Here is a 6,147-nt window from a genome sequence, read left to right as displayed (position 1 = left end):
GCTGACTTAGGTGCATGAACCATTTTGTGTCAGATTGATATGTACCTGCCGAAGATCACACAAAACAGAGTTGAGCAGGGGGGAAGGAGGCACAGGCCTTCTGTGTAGCTTTTAGTGCAATGATTAGGGTCCTCACAAGGGCTGTGGGGGACCCTGCTGCAAATCGCCCTTGTGCCTGTGCTAAGAAGAGATTTGGACAGGTGGCAAATGCAGCCCTGGTGGGTGTTCCCAGATCTTTGGAGTTCTGTGATTGGGGGTGGGGTGGGGTGGGGTGGGGATGCCTCTCTCTTGCCTGTGGAAGCTGTTCCACTTTAATTAAATGGTATTTGGGCCTCAGGCTGACCCAGTTCCCTCTGTAGGCTGATGGCTAGACAGTGCGCCTTGGGTGGGGGAGATGTGAGTTCAAACCTCCCTGGGTAGCGTTGTGGGTGCCTCCTTTCTTGCCTTTCAAAGCTGTTCCACTTGAATTAAATGGTATTTGGGCCTCTCTTTACCACAACTCCCTCGGTAGGTTGATGGTCGCAGTGTGTGCCTGGAGTGCGTGAGATGTCGGTTCGAATCTCCCCTGGATCTTTCTCTATTAGCGAGGGGGTTGCCCGCCTTCTTCTTGCCCATTGAAGCTGTTCCACTTTAGTTAAATGGGCTCTGGGCCGGCCTCACAGCTACCCTCACTCTCTAGTCCAGTGGTTAGGATACTCGCCTGGGTTGGGGGAGATCCTGGTTCAAATCCCCCAGCTGCCCGTTCAGCAGGGATTTGCACAGGGATTTCCTGCCTCCTAGGCGACCGTCCTTTGGGTGGGCCATCCTTGTCCGAAGCCCCTCTCTTTCTCAAGAGGCCGTTGTCTTCTTGGGACGGAGAGGGGATTCGGACAGGGATCGCTTGCCAGTGACTCTCCCCAGGAGGTGGCGGCCCCCAGTTCACACCCCTCAAAAGAGCAGGGGAGTGCCCTGGGGTCTGCCACAACCTGGGCGTGTATCCTGATCACGGTGGACAAGAGTGAGAGGGGGGTTTTACTGTAGAGCAGCATTTCCTCTTTAATAAAAAGAGCAAGAGGCCCTGTGTCGGGCCTCTTGCTGAGCTAGGAGGGGCCTCCTCTCCCCCACCAGAGGCCCTCCTGTCCCGCCGAGCGGGGATGCGAACCAGGGTCTCCCGCAATCCAAGCGAGCGCCCTAACCCCCGTACCATAGAGGGACTTGAGAGCTTAACTCGCCCCGGTTAATATATAGTTAAAGTGGAAGGCTGGAGCAGTAAGAAATTGAGCCTCCCCCTTCTGTCTCAAGCGACACCCAGGGGAGTTGAACCAGGAGCACACACACGCCAGGTGAGCACCTTAACCCCCATACCATAGAGGGCTTGGAGAGTTTTCTTTGCTCCGGTTAATATATAGTGAAAGTGGAAGGCTGGAGCGGTAAGAAATTGAGCCTCCCCCTCCTGTCTCAAGGAGACAGCCAGGGGAGTTGAACCAGGAGCACACACACACACCAGGTGAGCACCTTAACCCCCATACCATAGAGGGCTTGGAGAGTTTTCTTTGCTCCGGTTAATATATAGTGAAAGTGGAAGGCTGGAGCAGTAAGAAATTGAGCCTCCCCCTCCTGTCTCAAGCGACACCCAGGGGAGTTGAACCAGGAGCACACACACGCCAGGTGAGCACCTTAACCCCCATACCATAGAGGGCTGGGAGAGTTTTCTTTGCTCCGGTTAATATATAGTGAAAGTGGAAGGCTGGAGCGGTAAGAAATTGAGCCTCCCCCTCCTGTCTCAAGCGACACCCAGGGGAGTTGAACCAGGAGCACACACACACCAGGTGAGCACCTTAACCCCCATACCATAGAGGGCTTGGAGAGCTTTGTTTGCCCCGGTTAATATATAGTGAAAGTGGAACACTTGCGGGGCAAGAGATTAAGCTCCCAAGCTTTGATCTCAACAAACAGAAAGGGGGCTTGAACCAGCAGCTCACTACTTCTGGGGCACGGAGCCCAACCACAGGACTACCCAGGGAGTCACAGGGAGCTGTTTTCCCAATTCTCATGTAATATGTACTGAAAGTGGCCCACCTGCAACAGAAAAGCCTGAGGGAGAGCCCACATCCCACTACTTCCCAGGCAGACACTTAGGCCATTTGGTTGAGAGGCAAGTGCTCAACTCCCTTCTCTTTAAGAAGAAGAAGAAGAAGAAAAAGAAAAAGAAAGGGGATGGGAACCACCAACCTCCCACATGCTAGTCACAGAGTCCAACCACTGGACCACCCAACTCTGCTGGCTCTGCCTTTGCCCCAGTGAATAATGTAACCGAACGTGGCCCTCCCGCAACAGAAAAGACCGAGAGAGCCCCCACAGGGGAAAACCTCCGAGCCCAGCACTTAGGCCATTCACCTGAGAGGCAGGAGATCAAAGTTCAAATCCCTTCTCAGCAAGAAGAAAGGGGCTTTGAACCCACAGCCTCCCACTTGCTGGACACACACCACACCCGTCAGACTACAGCGGGCTGCTGGGTGGGCTGCTGGCCCCATGAATATGTCATGTAAGTGGAACAGCTTCAGCAGGAAAAAAAAGGCACAGGGGCCCAAGCGCCCCAGGAGAATCCCTCTTAGTCCAGAAGCTGGATACTCACTTGAGAACAGGGAGATGGCTGTTTGTTTAAGTCCTTCCTCAGCAAGCTGGGGGAGGAGTTGAACCAGCATCACCCACACACTGGGTAAGTGCCCAAACCACTGGACTACAGAGGGATTCATGCTGCAAGGCTGGCCAGTTACCACTTCATGAAAGTAGCACAGCCCCGACAAGCTACAACGAGCAAGGCTCCTCAGGCGGTCCTTTACTTCAGTATTGGGGCTCACGCTTGAGAGACTGCAGAGCCCTCTTCAACTCCCCGGCGCCCATCAGGCGGGGAGAAGGAAATAGACCCAGGTCTTCCCCTCCCAGGTACCGCCCTCTGCTTGCCAGCCACAGCCAGGAACCCCTCAGGTGACTTAGCGTGAGCTGCTTAGGGACCATTTAGCGTCAGCTGGTTAGGGACCGGCCCAACGCCCCACAAACCAGCCCAGGGGACGGAGGCGGAGGCCCCCTCGTGAAATTTTTAACCTAGTGGTTTGGGGCCTCGCCTGTGAGGGAGGTTGGTGGCGGGGGGCGGGGGGGCGGCGTGCATCAGGTTCAGCTGGGAAAAAAGGGACAGTTAAGGTTGGATCTGACAGAGGGCTAGCCAGTCATGACTGAGGTGGAGAATGGGAATCGGGACGTGTTATTTACCCCTTCATGCAACGCAAGAACCAGGGGTCTCCCGCTGAAATGAGCAGGCAGCAGGTTTAACCCAAACCAAAGGCAGTATTTGGCCCCGCAACGCACGCTCATCCTGTGGAACTGGTTGCCAGTGGAGGTGGGGGGGGCCAAAACTGTAAGTGGGTTCGAAAAGAAAGACTGAGAAAGTTTGTGGCGATTGGGTCCATCCGTGGCTATTAGCCAAGACGGTCAGGGATGCAGCCCCGTGGTCCGGGCGTCCTTCGCCCGCTGACGGCCAGCTGCTGAAAGGGAGGGGGGTGGGAGGCGACGGGATGGATCACATGAGAGTTGCCATCTTCTGTTCATTGCCTTTGAAGCAGCCGGCATTGGCCACTGTCGGAAGGCAGGACAGCGGGCTAGCTTGGCCACGGGTCTGATGCATTATGGCCATTCACGTTCTTAACTCTCCCCACTGCCGGACGAGCACAAGGGATTTGCGAAGGGCTCACCTACCGCCCGGGTGAGTGCCCTAGTCATTGGGCCCTAGGCTACAGTGACGGGAGCACTCTCACTTGAAGCTGTTACACTTTAATTGAAGGGCCCTGAGCCCAGTTAAAGGCTGCGGCTCCCCCTCTGATTCCGTGGTTAGGCTTCAGAGAGGGGCTAGGAAGCTGGCTCGTTCAAATCCCCCTTCTCCCTGCTGGGAAGGTTGTGGGGGGCTTTGACGAGCGCTGCCCTACAGGCTGTCTGTGTTCTGCGGTTCCGTAGCTCCAGTGGTGGGGGTCTCGTGATCCCTTCCTCTTGCCCATGAAGCTGTTCAACTTTAATGAAATATTATTTGGGCCAGCCAGTTCAGCAGCTTCCTGTGTAGTCCAGTGGCTACGCTACTGGTCTGGCTTGTGGGCGCTGTGGGTTCCAATCCTCCCTTTGTCTCTTGCGAAAACCTTTGAGACGAGATGGCTGGTGGTCCTGGATTGAATCTGTGGCGTCCCTTGCTTTTTGGCCCGAAGAAGGTGTTCCACGTTAATTAACTATTGTTCAGGCAAAGCGCCCGGCACCGCTCCTTCCGCGGTCCGGTGGTTGGGCTCCATGTGGGTGCTGTGGGTTCAATTCCCCAGGTCTGCTGATGCTGAAAAGAGCTTGAGATGAGCGTTTAAGACAGGCCTGGTCGGTCTTTGGGTACTGCCGGAGAGGGGCTGCTTCTCTCTTGCCTGTGGAAGCTGTTCCATTTTAATTAAATGGTATTTGGGCCTCAGGCTGACCCAGTTCCCTCTGTAGGCTGATGGCTAGACTGTGCGCTTTGGGTGGGGGAGATGTGAGTTCAAATCTCCCCTGGTGCGTGGGTGGCCATCTTTCTGGGGGTGCCTCCTTTCTTGCCTTTCAAAGCTGTTCCACTTGAATTAAATGGTATTTGGGCCTTTCTTTACCACAACTCCCTCGGTAGGTTGATGGTCGCAGTGTGTGCCTGGAGTGCGTGAGATGTCGGTTCGAATCTCCCCTGGATCTTTCTCTATTAGCGAGGGGGTTGCCCGCCTTCTTCTTGCCCATTGAAGCTGTTCCACTTTAGTTAAATGGGCTCTGGGCCGGCCTCACAGCTACCCTCACTCTCTAGTCCAGTGGTTAGGATACTCGCCTGGGTTGGGGGAGATCCTGGTTCAAATCCCCCAGCTGCCCGTTCAGCAGGGATTTGCACAGGGATTTCCTGCCTCCTAGGCGACCGTCCTTTGGGTGGGCCATCCTTGTCCGAAGCCCCTCTCTTTCTCAAGAGGCCGTTGTCTTCTTGGGACGGAGAGGGGATTCGGACAGGGATCGCTTGCCAGTGACTCTCCCCAGGAGGTGGCGGCCCCCAGTTCACACCCCTCAAAAGAGCAGGGGAGTGCCCTGGGGTCTGCCACAACCTGGGCGTGTATCCTGATCACGGTGGACAAGAGTGAGAGGGGGGTTTTACTGTAGAGCAGCATTTCCTCTTTAATAAAAAGAGCAAGAGGCCCTGTGTCGGGCCTCTTGCTGAGCTAGGAGGGGCCTCCTCTCCCCCACCAGAGGCCCTCCTGTCCCGCCGAGCGGGGATGCGAACCAGGGTCTCCCGCAATCCAAGCGAGCGCCCTAACCCCCGTACCATAGAGGGCTTGGAGAGTTTTCTTTGCTCCGGTTAATATATAGTGAAAGTGGAAGGCTGGAGCGGTAAGAAATTGAGCCTCCCCCTCCTGTCTCAAGCGACACCCAGGGGAGTTGAACCAGGAGCACACACACGCCAGGTGAGCACCTTAGCCCCCATACCATAGAGGGCTTGGAGAGTTTTCTTTGCTCCGGTTAATATATAGTGAAAGTGGAAGGCTGGAGCAGTAAGAAATTGAGCCTCCCCCTCCTGTCTCAAGCGACAGCCAGGGGAGTTGAACCAGGAGCACACACATGCCAGGTGAGCACCTTAACCCCCATACCATAGAGGGCTTGGAGAGTTTTCTTTGCTCCGTTTAATATATAGTGAAAGTGGAAGGCTGGAGTGGTAAGAAATTGAGCCGCCCGCTGCCATCTCAATCGACACCCAGGGGAGTTGAACCGGAAGCACACACATGCCAGGTGAGCACCTTAACCCCTGTACCATAGAGGGCTTGGAGAGTTTTCTTTGCTCCGGTTAATATATAGTGAAAGTGGAACACTTGCGGGGCAAGAGATTAAGCTCCCAAGCCTTGATCTCAACAAACAGAAAGGGGGCTTGAACCAGCAGCTTAGTGCTTCTGGGGCACGGAGCCCGACCACAGGACTACCCAGGGAGTCACAGGGAGGTGTTTTCCCAATTCTCATGTAATATGTACTGAAAGCGGCCCCCCTGCAACAGAAAAGCCTGAGGGAGCCCCCATATGCCACTACCTCCTCATCAGGCACTTCGGCCTTTCAATTGAGATTTATGTCATGTAAGGTTTTGCAGCA

At 55.1% G+C, this 6,147-nt stretch overlaps 1 protein-coding gene across 2 annotated transcripts in view; it reads right to left on the bottom strand.

The window, feature by feature from the left end:
* Positions 1-6,147, bottom strand: part of USP2 (ubiquitin specific peptidase 2) — a 58,091-nt gene that overhangs the window by 11,366 nt on the left and 40,578 nt on the right. The window lies entirely within an intron of this gene.

This window comes from Natator depressus, chromosome 22, assembly GCF_965152275.1.
Source record: "Natator depressus isolate rNatDep1 chromosome 22, rNatDep2.hap1, whole genome shotgun sequence".
In the NCBI taxonomy this organism is placed as follows: Eukaryota; Metazoa; Chordata; order Testudines; family Cheloniidae; genus Natator; species Natator depressus.
The sequence above is the reverse complement of the archived record's forward strand: the minus strand, read 5'-3'. Positions and strand labels throughout refer to the sequence as shown.